Here is a 20,504-nt window from a genome sequence, read left to right on the forward strand (position 1 = left end):
GAAACTCCCTTAGCTCCTCCTTCCTCCCTGTCATGTGACGTGATCAACCACTGTCAATGTACCATTCTTCGTCAAACTGCTCGTCACTTATAACCTGCAAAAATTAAGCAGATTTAGGAACCCAAAGTTTCTTGGGTCCACGTGAGCCTTTCACAGGAATAGGAATAGTAAGAGAAACATCAATAAGATATGTTCTTTTTATTAATGTTGTTTCATCTTTTCTTTTAATGGTAAACACTTTGATTTTGTTAGGATTAGCAACAGTGGGTTTGGTTTCAGGTTTTGGTGTTTGGGCTTTAGACTGCTTTCGGTCTTCCTGGACAGAGGAAATCTTCGATTTTCCTTTCAGGTTCGTTGACGATTTATAGTTTTGTGCACGAACAGAATTGGGTTTAGAAGGGAATTGAGAACTAGAAGAATTAGAATGGGAATTTCTTCTGACTTGCAGTTCGATATGACCCTTTTGTTTTTGGTCATTGGAGGGACCGAACCTAGACGTTCAGTAGCTATTGCTTTCGGGACCGAACCTGTCCTTTCGGTTGCTGTTTGAGCCGAACCTGTCCTTTCGGTTATGTTCCTCATGTGGCCCGAAATCCTTTTTCTCTGACTTTGAATTTCTATCATGATAAGAGAAATGATTGTTTTGAGAGCGCCAAAACTGCTTTCGCTCAGAGAGATTCCTTTTGTATCTTAGGTTTCTTTGCTGCTTTTGATCTTTCACTTGTTTCGGCTGTCTGTGGATGTTGGCCTTTTGTTTCAGCTTCTTGTCAGCCGGTTCACTTTTCACAGATGATGTTTCGCTTGTGGAAGTGACTTCTTCAACATGTATTTCTTTTGTACCACTTGTGCTTGGCACGTCAAAGTTGACAGGCGTGTTCAGCAGCTCTAGTACATATCTTCCTTTTGTTTTCCAGGACGTTCGCTCTGACAAACCAAATGTTTCGTCGGCATTATCTATAGGAGCAGACCAAAAGAACTCATCACAGACATCTGCGTTATCTTCGTTCACTATGGCAGTGAGTTCGGCTGTTTGATGCTCGGTTACTCCTGTGACCTTATACACCTGATTTGGTGTTGTTCTCACCTTTTAGTACACAACAGCCTTTTCTTCAAGAATCAGGGACTTATTTTGGGACAAACGAGCGAACTCCACAGAATTTTCAGAAATAAGATTTTTGTGGTTTTCGGGTTCGCTCTTGACAAACTCATAACAGTCGACTACATCCTCTACAAAAATTTCACTCATATCATTGTCCTCATTAAGTTCAGATGCGTTTTCAACATCAATTTTATTTTCTGAACTTAAATTAGCACTCAATGAGTCAAATTTCTGTATGGTTTCGGTCCTTAGTTTCAGCTTATCGTTTTCATCCAAAAGATTTTTCAGCATGTCCTTATGGTCTTTGGACTTTATGAAAGATTCTATTTTGTCCAGGCCATACATGTAAGTGGGATTCACATCATCAGACGATACAACACTTTCACAGTTGTATGCCTCAGCATCGATTTCATCCTCGTTAAACTCAAGGAAGGGTAAAATCATGCGATGTATTTTCTGCCCTATTTCACAATTCAGATGCAGTTGAGTAATGTTAGCATAAAGTCTTTTAGCAATCAAATAGAAAACATTTCTTTGTTTTAAAAGTTTCAAATTGTCTCTTTGTAAATAAATGTTTTCATCCTTAGACTTAATCAGCTCCGATTCCTTTTGCTCAATCCACATCCTTCGCTCTTCACTCTTGGATGACACCCTGCTTATTTGGTCAGTTAGGTTAGAATTGGTGACCCGTGTTTGAGTTAAACAACTATCCAAATTTGAGATTCTTGTATTTAGGTTATCTAATTCCTTTTCATATGATTTCTGTGGAACTTTGAACGAGATAAAAAGAGATTGTACCTTCTTGATCAATTCATCAAGCTCATTGATCTGCACACTGAGAGGTTTTGCTGTGAAGCATAAGTCCTCTCGCTCCTTGGTGTCCTCATTTCCACCATCTGTATTGTATCCCCTCATGTGAGATACGTCAGTCACCATCAAACACTTTCCGCCGCTTTCACCACCTCTTGCCACATACGCCTTTCCATGCGAAGGCTTTCTCACCTCATCATCTTCTGAGTCGGTTGACCACACCTGCACGCCACCGAACTCGTCATCCTCTGCCAAACCCTGTACAATAAGAGCATTCATAGAAGGGTTAGTAGCAGCTTTCTTCCTCTTGATCTCTTCCAGCTTTTTCATCAAGACAGCCTCTTCATCTTTCTCCTCATCCTTCTCTGCCATTTTCTTCAGAACACAATCTTTGGCATAATGGTTCTTTCCTCCAAAGTAGTAGCAGTTCACACCAGAATCTCCATCAACCTTCGCCTCTTTCTTTGGTTCCTCAGTCTTCGGCTTCTCCCTTACCTTTTCTGAACTGTAGCTTCCCTGCCAATTTCGATTCTTATTGGTAGGAAACCTCTTCTTGATGAACCTTTTTGGATTAGACACCATCATAGCATAATCTTCTGAAGTAAGATCGTAGTCCTCCAGGTTCAGATCTTCATCTTCTACTACATTCTTGCTTTTGGACAGGAGTGCCAAGGACCCCAAACTTGAGACCACATTCTTCTCTTGCATGACAATCTTTTCTTGGGATTTTAGAATCCCCACCAGTTTAGCCAATGAATATGACTTGAACTGCTCATGAGCTTTAACTGTAGAAATGACAGCTCTCCATTCATATCTTAGGCCATTCAAAAAGGTGACCTTCTGTTCAATCAGCTTCCTTTCGATATCATGTTTGATCATTTTGCTAAGAAGATTATTGAAGCGATCAAACGTCTGTGTGACGGTCTCATCAGAATTTTGCTTGAATTCTCCAAACTCAGACAAAAGCAACGTCTGAATAGAGTGCTCTAAATCTTCCTCTGTGGAATACAGCTCTCGCAAACTATCCCAAATTTCTTTAGCGGTACTGTAGGAACTCACCAACCTAAACGTGTCAGATTGAAGAGCGAATCGGATCAGTCTCAATGCTTTGGTGTTGCACTGAAACTTCTCCTTTTCGTCTTGAGCAACGTCTTTAACATCTTTTAACAGATCATTATATTCTTTCTGAGTTTTAATGATCTTGGATGTTCCTGAGTGAGCAAATGGTCCAGACACAATGGCTTCCCAAATAAGATACCCATTATCTTCAGATTCGATGACATAGTCTTCAAAATGATGAGCCCAAACTTCGTAATCCTGGGTGTATAGAATAGGAATCTTCGTCGTTGATCCAATACTGTTTGAGATGTTGATAGGATTAGATTGAGAATCGTCCATGCTTGATCGTTTAACATGTTTGAAAGATCAGACTTGTAATATGTAATATTAGGGCAAACGAATAAATAAAGAGATACGTCAATTATGGAGTGACGGCTCAATAAATATCAGTTAATGCGGAATAACCCTAATCGCTTCTTTCACAGAAGAGATGTGTATGAATTACACAGCCTCCCGCTCTGATACCAATTGATGAGTTTATAAAACTCTTTGATCGATTAGATCTTTAAAACAGACGAATAAAGAAAGCAATAACAGTTAAACAAAAACACAAGTACGGATTTGAAAGAGTTGAATGATTCAATTAACTCAATCCTCAGCAGAGCTCGATAAAGAACTTCCGCTGTCGAGGATTCTAGGGTTACAGATGATAAGAACGTGTACGCTATAAAATCTCTATCAAAACATTACTTTCCAGAATGCATGCAAACATCTTTATATAATAAACCCTATACGAAACTCACGGATGGACAGGCCCATACCGGAGACAAAACTTGGACTAGCTAACGAGCCCAAAGACGCAACACTTAACTAGACCTAACATTATCTTCATAGGATTGAGAGCATAAGGTTTTACTTACCTCCTTGGTGATTGACCTGTTGTAGAGGCTCATTATTTATCAACAGTAAAAATCTGATTGTGCAATTTTATTTTGACCGAAGACCAAAAGTAAATGCTCTTTGACCGAAAACACCAATAGTCAACACCCTGTTGACCGAGAACCTTGAAGGTCAACTCTTTTTCCGAAGAGAAACCTGAACAAGAAAAAGCTTTCTTGACCGAGAACCTTAGCCGAAATCTCGATAACCGAGAAGCTGAACCGAAGACTCAAAGAGCACCGAGAAGCGAAGCTGACCTAGCCGAGATCACAGAGTCACCACCGAGAACTCCGAGGCTGAGACCGAGAGCTCCGAAGTTAATTTTAGTCTGCATCAAGGTCGAGTCTGAGGAGTTGCCTTAACCGAAGTCAATCAGTTGGCCGCTGAAAGCTCCTAAACCTAACTGAGAACTTAAACTTGCCGCCGAAAATGTCTAGACCTGTTCGAAAAACTCCCAAAATTATCGGACACACAAATTTGGTGATTTATCAAAACCAATTTCGATCGAAGTCTCCAATTTTAGTGTAGAACACGAAGAACAGCAACAACAATTTTCGTCAAATAGAACTTAAAAACTCCAAGAAACCGCTAATATTTGATCAATTCGATTGATACCAATCCTTGCTCTGATACCAATTGTAATACCAAACTAACGTATCAATCGAAATCATTAGAATTGGTGTGGAATCCCAATCTAATGATTAACACAAAATAGTTATGACGAATTAAGAACACAATATCGAATCTTCAATGCACACTATATTGATGAATAGTCTAGTACATAATATTTCTATGTTTCTCAGTTCTCTCTATCTCTCTAAACTCAAAATTAGCTAATGGAATCACCAACCTTTTTACACGGCTGAAACAATACTATATATACTTAGACCTAAATACAAAGGCCCAACCCAAAAACACATCGAAAGCATCATTAAGCCCACCGATATCACATGGTGATTTCGGTCCAAACACCACCAAATTCATGGTGTTTACGGTCCTAGACCGAGAAACCTAAAAGCTTTGTAAAGTAAAGTATTAACCACAAATCATGTCCTAACAGGAGATTTGTGTAGCTTTCGGTGTACACTATCCACGTTGGAGAGTAAAAAAGTGTAGACCACATTAAACAAAAGGAATTCCACTCATCTTTCAACTTGATAGAATCCCTCCAACACTTTCTAATATTTTAAGTACTGTGCCATCTACAAAGTAACTGAGTGGCATCAGGGAAAACTGTTGGAAATAGTGTACAAGGTCATTAACCAGTTGGTAATATTTCTAAACAATAATAGGGTCCTTTTGGGTTGGCCTTATGACATAATTAGAAATAAGGAATTGGAGAAAAATAAGTTGCTAATTTATTATGAATTAACATATTAGCTGGAAAGTATTTTGGTATTTAATTAAATAGTTTTAATCAATTAAATGGGTTGAGTATTAATCAAAACCTTTGGATGAATTGGAATATTCTAGAGCTCCCCAGAAAGAGGAGGTAGACGATTTTTACTTATCCTAACAAATATAAGGCATGTTTTGAATAATGTAATGATTATACTTTAGGAATTTGAATTGCTTAAGGATTAATCAGCTGCCTATAAATAGAGGGTTTGTGATTACATCCTATGAGACTTTAGGAGCCTCTTATTTTCATTTTTCCCTCTCTCTCTCTCTCTCTCTCTCTCTCTCTCTCTCTCTCTCTCTCTTCCCCATACACGGAAATCATAATCCCTCTCTAGGGTTATGGGATTTTCAAATAAACCCTAAAAGGGTTTTCCTTGTTTTGCTACTTGGAATCTTGGGTCTTACTATGACAACCGAAGGAAAAACATCAACAAATATCGTTAGAAATAGTGGAAACAAATGAATGTAATAGATTAAGGATGTGAAATTTATTTAGTATTAATAAATTATACGATTACGTCCTTACATATTCATAAAAATACGGCTACTCAGACCAAAAGACTAGAAATCGAGTGCGCGAAAAGTCCGGGTAACACACACACACACACACACACACACACACACATATATATATATATATATATATATATATATATATATATATATATATATATATATATATACAGAGAGAGAGAGAGAGAAAAGTTCAATAGAGAACCATAATTATGGGTTCTTCAAGGAACCAAATATTTTTTTAAATTTCTAGAGCTTATTCTTTATCGAAAAAAAAATCTAAAAAAATCTAAATTCATATATTAACATTGTGAATGTGAAAAATATATTTCGGATTCACCGTGTGAATCCGGATTCACGTTGTGAATTTTCGAAGATTCACATTGTGAATTTGACGTAAAAAAAATTGAATTTTATATCATTGGAAAAAGGATAAAAAGTTATGAATTTCTGTATTTTTAGTTTTCTTTTGATAAAAAATAAGTTCTAAAAGTTGAAAAAAAGATTGGTTCCTTGGTTCCTTGGTTAATTATGGTTCTCTATTGAAGCTCACCCTATATATATATATATATATATATATATATATATATATATATATATATATATATATATATAATGACATATTCGCAAAATACACATTGGCATGTTCCCGAAAGCATAAATTTCATAAAAATAAGACTTTATATGAAGGGGATATGAGTTTTATAAGATACAAAAATCAACAACGCATAAAAACTTGCGACAAAAAAGTTACAGAGAGATTAGTTGAGTATTAGTTGAAATCATAAAAAAGAGAATCGTAATACTCCTTGAGATAAGATTTTGAGACAAAGAAAACCAAAATCGGAGCTCGTATGAAAGAGATATGATTTTTGTAAAATCAGTTTAGAATACCCCTTCCTTACTAAATATTAGGAAGAAAGAAAAGTTGGAATCGACTAAAATAACCTAAAGGAGAGCTGTAGTTCTCGTCGAGACTGTTGGTGATTTTAGTGTCACCATGTCATTTTATGTAATTGGAATTAATATGTGAGATAAGGGGCTTCATAATTTGTATTCTAATATATGTTTGGTTTTGTTTGGAGTGCACGCATGTATAAGATCGAATTAGAAGTCGGTTCGACGACAGGTCGGGGGTCTAGGGGTACGCCCCTGGGTCCAGGGTTTCCAAAGGGGCAGCGACCCTAGCGGGGTCCAAGGGGAAGAGCCCCTAGCTGGGGTCTCGCTAGTGGGAAATTAGGATTCTTGAGGGTGATTATGGTCAAACTAACGAAACTCGTTACCTAATCCCCATTAAAATCCAGATTACCCTGACTTGCTTCCAAAGCAACTCATGACGACCCAACCATAATGAAACCCTAACCTCGTTTATTATATAAATGGTTCTTCCTTCTCAAAAGAAATACACGGAATTTAGCTCTCATTTTCTTCAAATTTTCAAAGAATCTTTCTAGCAATTTTGCTTACAATTTATGTGCCTAGTATCGTATGTGTCCACTTGGATTATCCTAGGTTGAATTTCTTACAACCCAGTCATAGGGTAGAAATATCAGTTCAGAAAGTGTTCTCACGATCCAAGTTGGTATCCAAATCTCCACCACAAACGCTAATTCCATAACAGAGACCACCGTATAGGTATATAGAACGTCGAAAACAGGACTCGTACGTGAGAGTTACAAAATATATAAAATTTATAAATTTATGCACACATCACGAGCGCCCAGACGCCAAGATTCGTGAAGTTATGAGTGATGTGGCCCGTCAGAAGAGAGACACGTGTCAGTACCCAGGTAGAGCCATCGAGCACACACGCGACATGCACCCTTAGAAATTACGCGACACATGCCCTTAGACTGGCTAAAAATTGCAGGTCGGGGTCACTCCATTTCTCACACCCTTCAAAGCTCTCTCTCTCTCTCTCTCTCTCTCTCTCTTTCTCTCTTTGTCTCTATAACACTAGTTTCTTATAATATATACATATATATATATAATTATATATAGTAAAAAGGGTGTAATGTCTCTATTGATGGTATAAAGGGATTAAGTCGTGTACTTTGCTAAAGTATAAAATATGCAGATGTAAAGTATGAGTCTGTGTGTAGTTTTAAGGGATGAATAACATATACCCATTGGTATATTGTATTATAAATAAAAATATAATTACTTTTAGCAAAAGAAATGTAAAAGAGAGGTGTATTTCAAATTAATAAGAACGGATATTAAGAACATCGAAATCCAAGTTCAGATGAAGAAGTTAGTGTCGTCCAAAGTTTACATAAAAATGTTGTGAAACTGCGACACGACAAAATGGAACCACGATACGGAAGCGTTGCAAAATTAAAAAAGTATGGGTTTTAAAGGTCAAGTTGTGATTTTTATCCCACTCAGAGACCAGAGGGTACAAACCCTTAACAATTATGGAGCTAAACCACATCAAATCAAAGGGGAATTGGAAGGAGGTTGTATAAATGTAACACCGTAAATTTTCAAACAAATTTTTTTTCATTTTAAAATCACAAGATTCTCATAGCACATATTAAAAAAATCTCATTTACTTAATTTACAAAACGCAACTGCATAATTGTTTGATTAATAATCCTAGATCCTCGAAACATAACTCTTTCTCTGGTGTGTAGAATCAAGCTGGCGCCTTCCCGCGATCCTAAGAAGAACCTGAAACACATATCACATAACACGGTAAGAACGAAGTTTAGTGAGTTCCCCAAAATACCAATCATATCTCATTAGCCTCTCAGGGCTTTACTCAGATAAGACCCTTCGGCCAATGTGTCTCGGTGGGACCTTCCGGTTCCAAAACTCAGGTGGACCCTCCGGTCCTAACTCAGTAAGTGTAACACCAGCAAAAAATAGGTCAAAAATAAACCTGTTCAGTAACAATAATTAAGTATACTAAGCGGTAGTTATAGTAACAAGGTTTCCAAAAATATAAAGAACACTAAAATCCGAGTTATAACGAAGAAGTTATGACCAATCGAAGATTCGTATCAATACCGGTAAAGCGCTGTTAAGCCAAAAACGCGAAATCTCAATAAAATACTTTTTGACCTTAGGTATCTTCGTAGGTATCCCTAAACTGTGAGCATACATAAAAAGAACGCCCAAATCTGACTTCGTATGAGGAAGTTATGATTTTTCGAAGTTTCGGATAATGCGGTAGACACCTAAAAACTCGAAATAGAGATCGAGTAACTTTTAGCCGACGCAACCTAAACGAGAACTGAAGATCTCGAAAATAGTGATACAATGGTAAAAAAGACAGACGAAAACGGGCGTCAGATGAAGAAGTTATGAATTTATAACGGAGTTTTCTTGTCCCGGCCTACTAAAAATAAATAATAAAAATAAAGTCAAAATTAGCCGACAGAGTCTAAACGAAAGTTGTAGAGCATAGTCTCACCTACGCGTGGAAATAAAGAACGTTGAAAATGGAGTTCGTATGAGGAAGACATGAATTTTTGAAATTTATTAAATAATTAAAATATTAAATTTAATTATAAATACCCGATATTATCCGAAGGAGGAGGAGTCACCGGTCTGATCCGCATTACGCCCATTATAATGCCTCGGTACGCTCGGCGTAATCCGAGGATTCAGATCCTATATAAAGGTTGCGAGGGTTCCGGGTTTCTTTGCTCATTTCTCCTCTTTCTCGTGTTGAAGCTCTGCGTTTAAACCCTCGGAGCCATCCCGAAGTCCCGGTTATCATATTCAAGTTCGGAAGGATGTTTTATGATCCCGAGATTCCCGAGAAATCTGCTTTCTCCTGTCGAAGTTCTGCTCGATTATTGCCTTATCTTCTTCAACCCGCCTCTTCAACCAAGTGAGTTCATACCCCTACAAATACGTTTTTAACTGCTTTTAAACACTTTTAAGGCGTGGGGGGGGGGGAATACAAGTAAACATACGACGAAAATCGTGTGAAATATCGATCTTTTGCTATACTTTTCATACTGTTGTTTTAACTATCTTATGAAGTTATTATCATGCAAAACACCTCACAACACAACTTTACCCGCTTGGGATACAATATGTTTTATAAATAAAAATATGTTTTATTTATACGTTTGCATACTACATCATATCAAGTGTAACCGTTTCAACTATAACATGACACTTTTACAAGAAAACTCATCTCATCATTTCGCCTTTGTAACACGGTAGAAAAGGAAATCATTTCATACAAACGATTTTTCATCATATTACTCGTTAACTTGTTGTTAGCAATCATGTGATGTCATATGGCTTGTTTGTACCAAACAAAAGCCCCCACCTATAACCAGAGTCTCTTGGAGGGAGAGCGTGACAAGTGTGTATAGATCTATACAGGGCTGACGAGTCTGCACCCTGACTGTTTGCTATAGTCCCCGGGGTGACAAATGTCAACATTAGGTACTGTGTCTAGTATGGTTATGAGGAACTCAAAACACGTAGAAACAATGACTCATGCACGTAGTAATACATAACTCAATCATGCTCGGGGGGGGGGGGGGGGGGGGGTAATAACTATATTATAGGGTATTATCAGCATGTTCAGAATTCAGGATAAACACTGCTACAACTAGTTTTATTTTAATAATAAAACAATACGTTCCTAGTTTAAGTATGACATATTTACTAACTGTTATAGTCTTGGTCATTTGAGACTGCATTTCATTTTTAGGAAAATATAAGATTTTCCTGGTTCAAGTACATAAAATTTATACAACAATCATTCATACTCATTTCATACACTCATAAGAAAATATCGGATTTTCTGGAAAACATACACGAACTTTCGAATGGAATACATTTTCTCAAAACATTACTCATGAACTCACCAACTTAAATGTTGACACTTTTTCTTTGAAATAACTTGTATTCTCAGGAAATCGCTAAACCAGGTTAGCAACTGCTTTTGAAGACTTACGCTCAGGCGTCAGTTTAATATTTTGGATCACCATATTGTATTTGATTTCTTTTGCAAATGTGTAACTCATACAATCATGTAAACTTTTCAAATATATTTATATTATGGTGGTGTGTACTTTCTTTACTATTCATCTGTTATGATACTTGACATGACGTCCTCCACCCTCGAACGTTTCCGCCGTTCAGGTTTGGGGGTGTGACAGATTGGTATCAAAGCATTGTTTATAGTGAACTAAGTATATCAAAACCATGTTTGATATACAACTATAATGAAAACTGGGCAAAAACACTCCGAGTGAGAGTTATACTTTTAAAATGAAATTTTTTATAAAGTATACATGCATACATTATATAAAAGGGTCAGTATCATAATGAAAACAATATAGAAGTATTAAAGATGAGTTGTGCAATACAGGTATGCCTTGGAATATGTAATCGGGATTGAGATGAATATAGCCTGATCAACTATGTTTGTCCAAGAGCCGACCAACATATGCCATGGAATAGCTACAGTGGACAACAAGTCTAAAACTTACCAAACTTATAAACCTTAGAATTAAACATAACATTTAGAATACTGTAGGAGTATTTTATGCATACGATAGTTTAACCTTGATGTTATGAAGGGCTCAAGTTAGTGGTTTGGTCTAGACTTTGCAATGTAATAGTAGTTTGGTGTAGTTGGAGTCTGTTATAGCCATTTTACGGTTGTAATGAGTTTACGTCCGTAAACACATTACAGCCGTAAACTCTTCTCGGTCGTGGTCCTTATAAATAGAGGGTTAGTCAGACGTTTTGTAGTTGTTGATGCCTTATTGTTCACGGCTTTCCATCAAGTTGTACCAGAGATTTATAGCTATAAAACATGTGTAAGCTTGGTTTATTCTCTTTTCGTCTTTACTCTTGTTTTGTATGATTGTGTTTGTTATTGATCACTGGTAAGATCCGCTATTTGGACTTTACAATTGGTATCAGAGCAGAACCAGCATCAAAGGCATTCTACAATCGATTTTGGAGCGAGTTCTTATTGGCTTGAGACTAAGTTCGTGTTTTCTGCAAAAGGGTTTTTGGTTTCATCGAGAAACTACAAAAAAACATTGTTTACGGCTCGAGCTTACGACCGTAATCTCTATTTACAGCCGCAATCTCATCATAGTTCTTCATAGTTCTTCAACCGTGAATTGCATTCTTGAACCGTAAATCCTGAATCGAAGACTGAGTATTCTTGCACCGTGAACCTTGGACCCTATTCTCTTTTCGACTGAAAACTTAGAGTTTACGGCCGCAAACTAATTTTGGGCAGTAAACTCTTTTTGACAGTAAATTGGATTTTAACTGTGACAAAGAATTAAATTTAAATTTTAATTAATTTTTAAAATGGAATCTCAAAGTCAAAATCATTTCCAAGAACTTGATGTTGTCATGGGTATAACTACACCAATCCCAAGGTTAATGTCTGCTGATGGCTTTCCCGAGTGGAAGTACAGAATAGAAAAATACATAAAAATGAAAGATTTCAAGATATGGAAATGCATCATCAAGGATCCAGTCAGAATAACCACTACAGTTGTAGGGCTATTGGTTGACAAAAAGATAGAAAATTACACTAATGAAGACTTTGAGAGTGTGGAAGAGCAGGAGAAGGCATTGGCCATCTTGACCATGGCCCTGTCACCAGATATTGCTCAAGGGTTCAGAGAGTATACGTCTGCTAAAGCTTTGTGGGAAGCCCTAATTGAGGTTTATGAAGGGAACGAAGACATGCGAGAGTCGCCAAGACATGCTGCGACAACAATTTAATATGTTCAATTATGTCTGCAGCGGTTCACAACTCTCAATACAAAAATGACTGTGGCTGGGATCTTCTACACAAAGTCAGAAATAAACAAGAAGCTGCTAAATGCTCTCCCAAAATCTTGGGACATGAATGTAGCTGTGATTAAGTAGACTAAGGATCTCAGCCGTCTCTCTCTTGCTGAAGTGATGGCAGTCATCAAGGCGTGTGATATTGATGACAAGCAGCGGGAGATCAACCATGTGAAGTCATATTCAGCTGTGAACCTTGACATTTCTTCAAACAATGCTTTTTCATATTTTCTTTTTCTCTTCCTTCTGCAGGTTCATCAGTTAATACTCCGCAAGCTCAGATTCAGACTTTCCCCACTCCATCATCTTCCTCTGCATCAGCCATGCCGTTCTCGCAGAATCAATCGTTTGTGGCTGCTTAAGCTGCTTCATCCTCAACTGGAGCTTCTTCTTCAAAGGGAAAGTAGGGAGATGAGAATCTTGCATTTGCTTTGGGGCTTATCAATTGCTACAATGCACTCGTAGCCGGGGATCTTCCACCTCAACTGTCATTTGCCGATCTTGATCAGATTCACCCTGAAGACGTTGAGGAGATGGATATTACATGGCAAATTGCCATGGCAATCTTTAGGGCGAAACAGTTTGCCAAAAAAACTAGAAAGAATAACTGGGGATGAGTGTTGACAAGAAGGTTGGGTTCAGCAAGGGAAAGTTGCGATGTTTCAACTGCCACGAGCCAGGGCATTTTGCTCGTGATTGTCCACAGCTAGACAAAAGATTAAATAATTATAGGACAATTGTTACAGTCGGAAACAATCGAAGTGGTACTCAAATGAACAATGAGAAGGCTAAGGTCGCTCAGTCATTTAACTGGGAGGATCAGATGCAGGCCCTGAACTTGTCTGGACCTGAAATTGCCCACCTGGCACAAGTTTGTGATGATGCCTCGGCAGAAATTGTGGCAGCTGAAGATAAAATGACGGAGCTACAGTTTGCATTGATGGTATCCTCTTCTCATGAACCTAATTTAACCGAGGTAAGTCTACCATCATGCTCTCAAGCTTGTATTGATTATGTTAAAACTATGCATGAGAAAATTGAGACATTAGGCAGTGAGGTAGAAAGCCTTAAGATTCTTCGTGAACTTAATGACTCATTAAAAAGGGAAGTAGAAGACCTTAGATATGAAGGGTACCAACCTAGAAAAGGTCAAAAACCACTTAAATCTCAATTGGAATAAAAAATTAAGGACTTTAGGAGACTTCAGGAAGACTACAATAATAAATGCGAAAATTATGATTATGTAGTGAAACAGAACGCTGAATGAGTGGCTAAAATTAAATATTTAAAGGGAAAATTTGAAACCGCTAATTTTGATTTTAGAAAATATGATTTTTCAAGTGAGGTAGTTGCAAATGTGATAGACCACTGCATGCAATTTAAGAAAAATCAATCAAAAGGTTTGGGTTATAATCAAGTGCCCCCTCCCTTCAATCATTCATATCCGCACAAGTCTCTGTCTAAAGAAGAGATTGATAATGAACCATTTATGGTTTATGGCAAGTCATCTGGTTTTATTTCGGGAGGATTTTTTAATGTTGAAAGTACTAACATTTCTACTTCTCCTGCAGATCAATCCTTGAATCAGTCAAAGCACGAAGTTGAAGGATATGTTTCTGAAAATAAAATCGAGTCTAAACCTGAAGTTTTAGTTTTGAATAAAGATAAGATTTTTTTTGATTTTTCAAATGAAAATGTTTTTTTGTGGTGGTGTTTCTATTACTTCTGATATTATTTTGAATGGTTTGAAAAAGTCTAGTTTGAACAATTTGGTTGACAATTCTGATGTGTGTGATAATGATTTTGAGAAACCACCAGTTTCACAAACTTCTCCATCTAATGTACCCTTGCTTGCCTCACAACCTAATTCATGTTCATGTTCTTGTGAGAGAAGCATGGGTGATAGTATGGAAAACAAATCTGATCAATGTAGCACAAGTTATAACAATAACAAACATATTTGTTTCAAATGTGGTGTTGGTGGTCATATAGCTAGAAATTGTCAAAATCGTATGTTTGTACATTTTGAATTTCCAAGAGGAGAGAACGAATCCAGAGGAAGGTCTTTAACTAGAAAGTCCTCTAGAAATCGTTCTCGGAATGGCGATTGGAAAGATGATCGAAGTAGAAAACAAGCCATTTTTCAAAGGCATAAATAGGTTTTTTTATTACAAAGTCCCAGTCAGTTTGCCAAAACCGAGCATGGCCAAGCCAAGGTCAGTTTCGTCAAGAGGCAGCAGTGAGTCTTCAACCAAATCTAATTAAACCCGCACATTTTGCAGGGACAGTTGCGGGGAAATGTCGTCAGACCCTGGTTCGTCGACAGCGGCTGTTCCCGACATATAACAGGAGATATCGTCCAACTGCACAACTTTCAATCATTTAATGAGGGATACATATCCTTTGTGGGGGGAGAAGGTGGTAAAATCACTCAGCGAGGAACTTTCTCGAATGGGGTTTTAAGTTTCGAAAATGTTAATTTTGCTCCCGAGCTGAAGCATAGTTTGTTAAGTGTTTCTCAGATTTGTGACAAGGGCTATTCTACGAATTTCACTGATAAGGAATGCATGATTCTCAAGCCAGGCTTTGTCATCCTAGAGGGGTGGATTCTTGTAAAATCTAAAAGGGATGGGAATGCCTATATCATTGACATGAATAGCAATCTTCCAGAACAAGTTACGTGCCTTTTCTCCAAGATCTCCGAACAAACTGCAATGCTGTGGCACAGAAGACTAGGTCATGCTAATTCCAAGAACTTGAATCGTCTTGAGAAGAATGAGATGGTCCGTGGTTTTCCTGTCAAGGATTTCGTTACGTTTGAAAAATGCGTGTCATGTGCCCAAGGAAAGCATCGTAGAAAACCACATCTGCCAAAACAGGTCAACTCAATTAGCCAGTTGCTTCAATTGCTTCATATGGATTTGTTTGGACCAGTAAATGTTCTCAGCATCAACAGAAATTCTTATTGCCTGGTTGTGATTGATGAGTTCTTTTGGTTTACGTGGGTTTTCTTTCTATCCAACAAAGTTGGAGTTGCTGATTAGATCAAGAAGTTCATTGTATTAGTTGAGAACCAAACTAACAATCAAGTGCAGGCGCTTCGTACCGACAACGGAACAGAGTTCAAGAATTTTGTACTCGATCACTTTTGCGCAGAAAAGGGTATCCTGCGTCAATTCAGTTTTGCTCACACACCCCAACAAAATGGTGTTGTTGAAAGAAGGAACAAAACTTTAAAGGACGCTGCAAGGACGATGTTGTGTGATTCAAAGTTACTGGTTTTCTTTTGGGCCGAGGAGATAAACACTGCATGTTATGTTTAGAATCAAGTGTTGATCAACAAAGCTCAGATGAAGACCCCGTATGAGATTCTCTATGGTCACAAGCCTTCAGTCAGTCATTGCCGTGTATTTGGCTGCCCTTGTACTCTTCTTCAATTAGATGCCAACCCGAAGTTTAATGCAAAGGCCGATGATTGTTACTTCGTAGGGTATGCTGCTCGCGCTGCCTATTGTGTCTACAATAAGAAGACAAAACAGATTGTGGAATCATATGACGTGCGTTGGTTGGAAGAAAATGAGACGGACGCTAGAGTGGGTCCGGATTGGCTGTTTGATTACACCTCGCTATTCAAATCAATAAATGTGTCTTCGAGTGGCTCATCTGGATCTGTTTCTAGTTTGAAGAAGATTTCTGAAGACGAAGACGAAGAAGTTGTCTACAAACCTCCATCTGAATCCCCTTCTTCTTTCAAAGGGAAGTTTCCGGTTTCATCTAAGGGGGAGTCCTCTACTATGCCTCAGGGGGAGTTCACTACTTCACCAGAGAGGGAGTCATCTGCACAACTTGATAGTCCTAAATCTCCAGTCTAAAATGATACTCCTGATGCTGAAGCTACACTATCTACACCTATGGAGAGAGAGTTCATGCCCAATGACGCTTCCACAGCCACATCAACCTTTATGGAACTACTCTTTCCTGAATTTATTTCTAATGATTTCGTGGCAGAGCCTTCTGGAGCGGCTCAATCAGAAAATGAAGGAGGTATCAACATTCACACTCTTCCTGTCTCTCTCAATGATATCAGCCAAGAGATACCTTCAAGAGTTCAACGTGATCATCCGATCGATAACATCATTGGTCAGTTGGGCGACGATGTTAAAACGCGAAGTCAGAGTGGAGATGTTAATACTTGTCTCTACTCTTGCTTTATTTCTCAAATAGAGCCCAATAATGTTGATATGGCTCTAAATGAACCCAGCTTGGTAGATGCAATGCATGAGGAACTGTATCAATTTGTAAAACTTGGTGTTTGGAAGTTAGTTGAGTTACCAAAGGGCAAGAAGTCTCTTAACACAAGATGGGTTTATCGCAATAAGCAAGACGATTCATGGGTTATTGTACGAAATAAAGCTCGATTGGTAGTTCGTGGGTTTCGACAAGTCGAGGGTCTCGATTACACTGAAATTTATGCTCCAGTAGCTCGCCTGGAGGCTATTCATATCTTTCTAGCATATGCTTCTTACATGAACTTTAACGTGTATCAAATGCACGTCAAGACTGCCTTCTTGTATGGCAAGGTCAAGGAAGAAATTTACATTGATCAACCTCCTGGGTTCGTTGACTCAAAATTTGCTAATCATGTCTACATGTTGGACAAGGCATTGTATGGGTTACATCAAGCTCCTCGAGCGTGGTACGCAACTCTAACAAAGCATTTGCTCGAGCATGGTTATTCACGTGGCACCATCGATCAGACTTTGTTTATCAAGCATGTAGGAAATGATCAAATTCTTGTGCAAATCTATGTTGACGACATCATCTTTGGTTTAACCGGTCCGCAGCTCTGCAAAGAATTCGAAGGTGTAATGAAGAAACGGTTCGAAATGAGTTTGTTAGGAGAAATGACCATGTTTTGGGGGCTTCAGGTTAAACATAATTCAACCGGAATCCTGCTACATCAAGCCAATTATGTGGAGGATATTCTTGAGAAGTTCGAGTTTCACGATGCTAAATATGCTTCAACACCAATGGCTGAACGACCTCTTCTGACTCCAGATCCTGAAGGCGAATCCGAAGATCAGACTCACTATCGATCGATGATCGGATCGCTGATGTATCTTTCTACAAGCCGACCTGACATCATGTTTGCAGTCTGTCAATGCGCACGTATCAGGCTAATCCTAAACTTTCACATCTTATTGTTGTCAAAAGAATTTTTCGGTATATCAAAGGGAGCCCAAAATTGGGTCTTTGGTATCCGAAGAATTCTGAATTTGATCTTTATGCTTTTGCTGATAGTAATTATGGTGGTTGTGAGCTTGACAGAAAATCAACCTCAGAACGATGTCAATACTGTCACACCCCCAAACCAAGGATAGCGGAAACGTCCGGGGGTGGAGGACTTCATGTATAGTATCACAACAATGAGTATAATAGTGCTCAAAGTAAATGCAACCATCATAAATATAATTGAAAAAGTTACACCAAAGTATATGTTTACATGATTCAAATCAATTACATTATGATAACAAAATGAACTGTTTGACGATTTATCGTCCCATCCTCAAAACGTTGTTGATTTCCTGTTTCACTGAATTCCTGAGAATACAAGTAGTTTTGAAAAAGTGTCAACAATTAAGTTGGTGAGTTCATAAGTTTTTGAGATAAAAAGTTTGAAAATCGTTCTTTGTAATGGGTTGTGTGTCACCAAGAAAAATCCAATATTTTCCTTATGAAAGTTATGTGGTCCTAAATCCCAGGACCAAGAGTAAACAAGTTGTAGATGTAAAATTGTAAAAGTCGAATATAGTGTTTTGTATAGTTTCGCATTTTATGTTATTTTACTAAGTCATCTTTATGCGAAGATTAAATGTCTAGACTTAGTATATTTTTTGTACACTCATGTTCCCTATAAATAGGGACTGAGGTTAGAAGTAGAGAGAGACTTTTCGTAACATATATCTCTTTTCTGCTTATGTTGTAATCAGTCTTTATCAATATGAGATCTGATTAATATTTACTCTTCGTGTTCTAAATCTTCAATTACTCAAATCAAACTTTGGTTTCTCAAATCTCGATAACAATTCTCATCAATTGGTATCAGAGCAGGATTCAAACTGCTTCGATCTGATTTTCGTGTTAGAATCATTTGCTTTTTGAGTTGCAACTTTACTCAAAATTTTCCGCGCATTTTGGTTTTGAAAATCACATTTGATCTTCAGATTTAAATTGATTTTGTCTTTGAATTGTTAAGTCGAGTAATCGATTAGTGATTTGTGATCAATTCAATTGATCAAATTCTCTACTTCATCAAGTTTTTCAAGCTTTCTAAAAATTTCTGTGTTCATCAATGGCGAACTTCAACATGAATACAATGACTTCCTTCTCTCACTTGCTTGGTTCTTCAACCAAAATTCCGATGTAAATTCCAGAATACTATGATCAATGGGCTGATAGAATGGAAGATTACTTAAATGGAATTGATGAAGAACTTTGGAATTGTATCGATGGAACAGTGTAAGCTCCTATTAATGTTCAACCAATTGGTTCATCTACTACATCTACTGAAGTTGCTGATCAAGAAAAACGGTTGAAGAATAATGAAAAGAGGTGCATGAGGGAACTAAGAGGTGCTCTTCCTCTTGTGGTTTATAATTACATTCGTAGTTGTAAAACAACAAAGGACATCTGGAATACTCTAAAAGAAAAGTATCAAGGTAGCGAAAAGACGAAGATCAATTCTGTGAAGCAATGTCTAGTTGAACTGAAAGAATTCAGACAAAAGGATGCAGAAACTCTTGAAAATTACTATGATCGTCTGAATGAGCTTATGTTTCGCTGCAATAGGTATGGAATCACTAGGTCTCTCATGGAGTTCAATTTAACTTTCATTATGGGTCTTCGCAAGGAATGGCGAAGTGTGAGCATGATGATTAAGAATCAACAGAGTTTTGATACAACTAAATTGAATGATCTCTACAATCAACAGAAAACACATGAATGTGAGGTTTCAGAAATGTATGAAGAATCAAAACAAAGTATTGGAGGTCCTTTGGCTCTTGTTTCAAAGGTATCAGAAACTGATGTTAATGAAAAAGATGGTTCAGATGAAGAAGGATTTTTGATGAACTCTGATGATGAAGCTGTGGCATTCTATTCAAACAACAGAGTTAAGAAGTTTTTCAAAAAGTCTTTTAATCCAAAAGGAAAGGCTAGTGATGTGAAAAATGCAGTCACAAGAACTGGAGGGGAGGAGAGGAAGAAATTGGAGAAAGCTGATGAGAAACAAAAAGATGCGAAAGAAGAGCAGAAGCTGAAAGGTGATTCAGGAATTTACTGTCACTACTGCAACGGTGCGAATCATTTTGCAGCTGATAGCATGTTGCGAAAGAAAGAAGAGAAGAAGGAAAAAGTTAAAGATGAAGCATACTACTCTGAAAATATTGAAGAGATACGTGCTAAGACCAAAGGAGTGTCTTTGGTTGCGAAAGGTGAAACTGACAATGAAGAAAGTGGTACGTATCAGATCTGGTCTTCAGGATCTGATGACGAGGAAATGAGGCATCCCACACATGGAGCAATGTTCGCAAGTTTTGAAGATTGCGAAGAGGAAATTTCAGGAAGGTGCTTCGTATCCAAATCCACAGAAAAATCACCCATGACAACCAAGGTACGTGCAATACTTGAATCTTTTAATATTCCTTTATCTGCTTATGATGCTGAAATTGTTTCATTTGATGATACTGTGGCTTATTTCGATTCTGTTATTGTGTCTGCTAGTACTGAAGCTCAAAAATTAAGTATGCAACTAGGTGAGACAAGGAGAGAATTAGAAATAAAGAGGAGCAGAGTAGAAAAACTTGAAATGCAGATCAAAAATATAGAT

Source organism: Lactuca sativa, chromosome 7, assembly GCF_002870075.4.
Source record: "Lactuca sativa cultivar Salinas chromosome 7, Lsat_Salinas_v11, whole genome shotgun sequence".
In the NCBI taxonomy this organism is placed as follows: domain Eukaryota; kingdom Viridiplantae; phylum Streptophyta; class Magnoliopsida; order Asterales; family Asteraceae; genus Lactuca; species Lactuca sativa.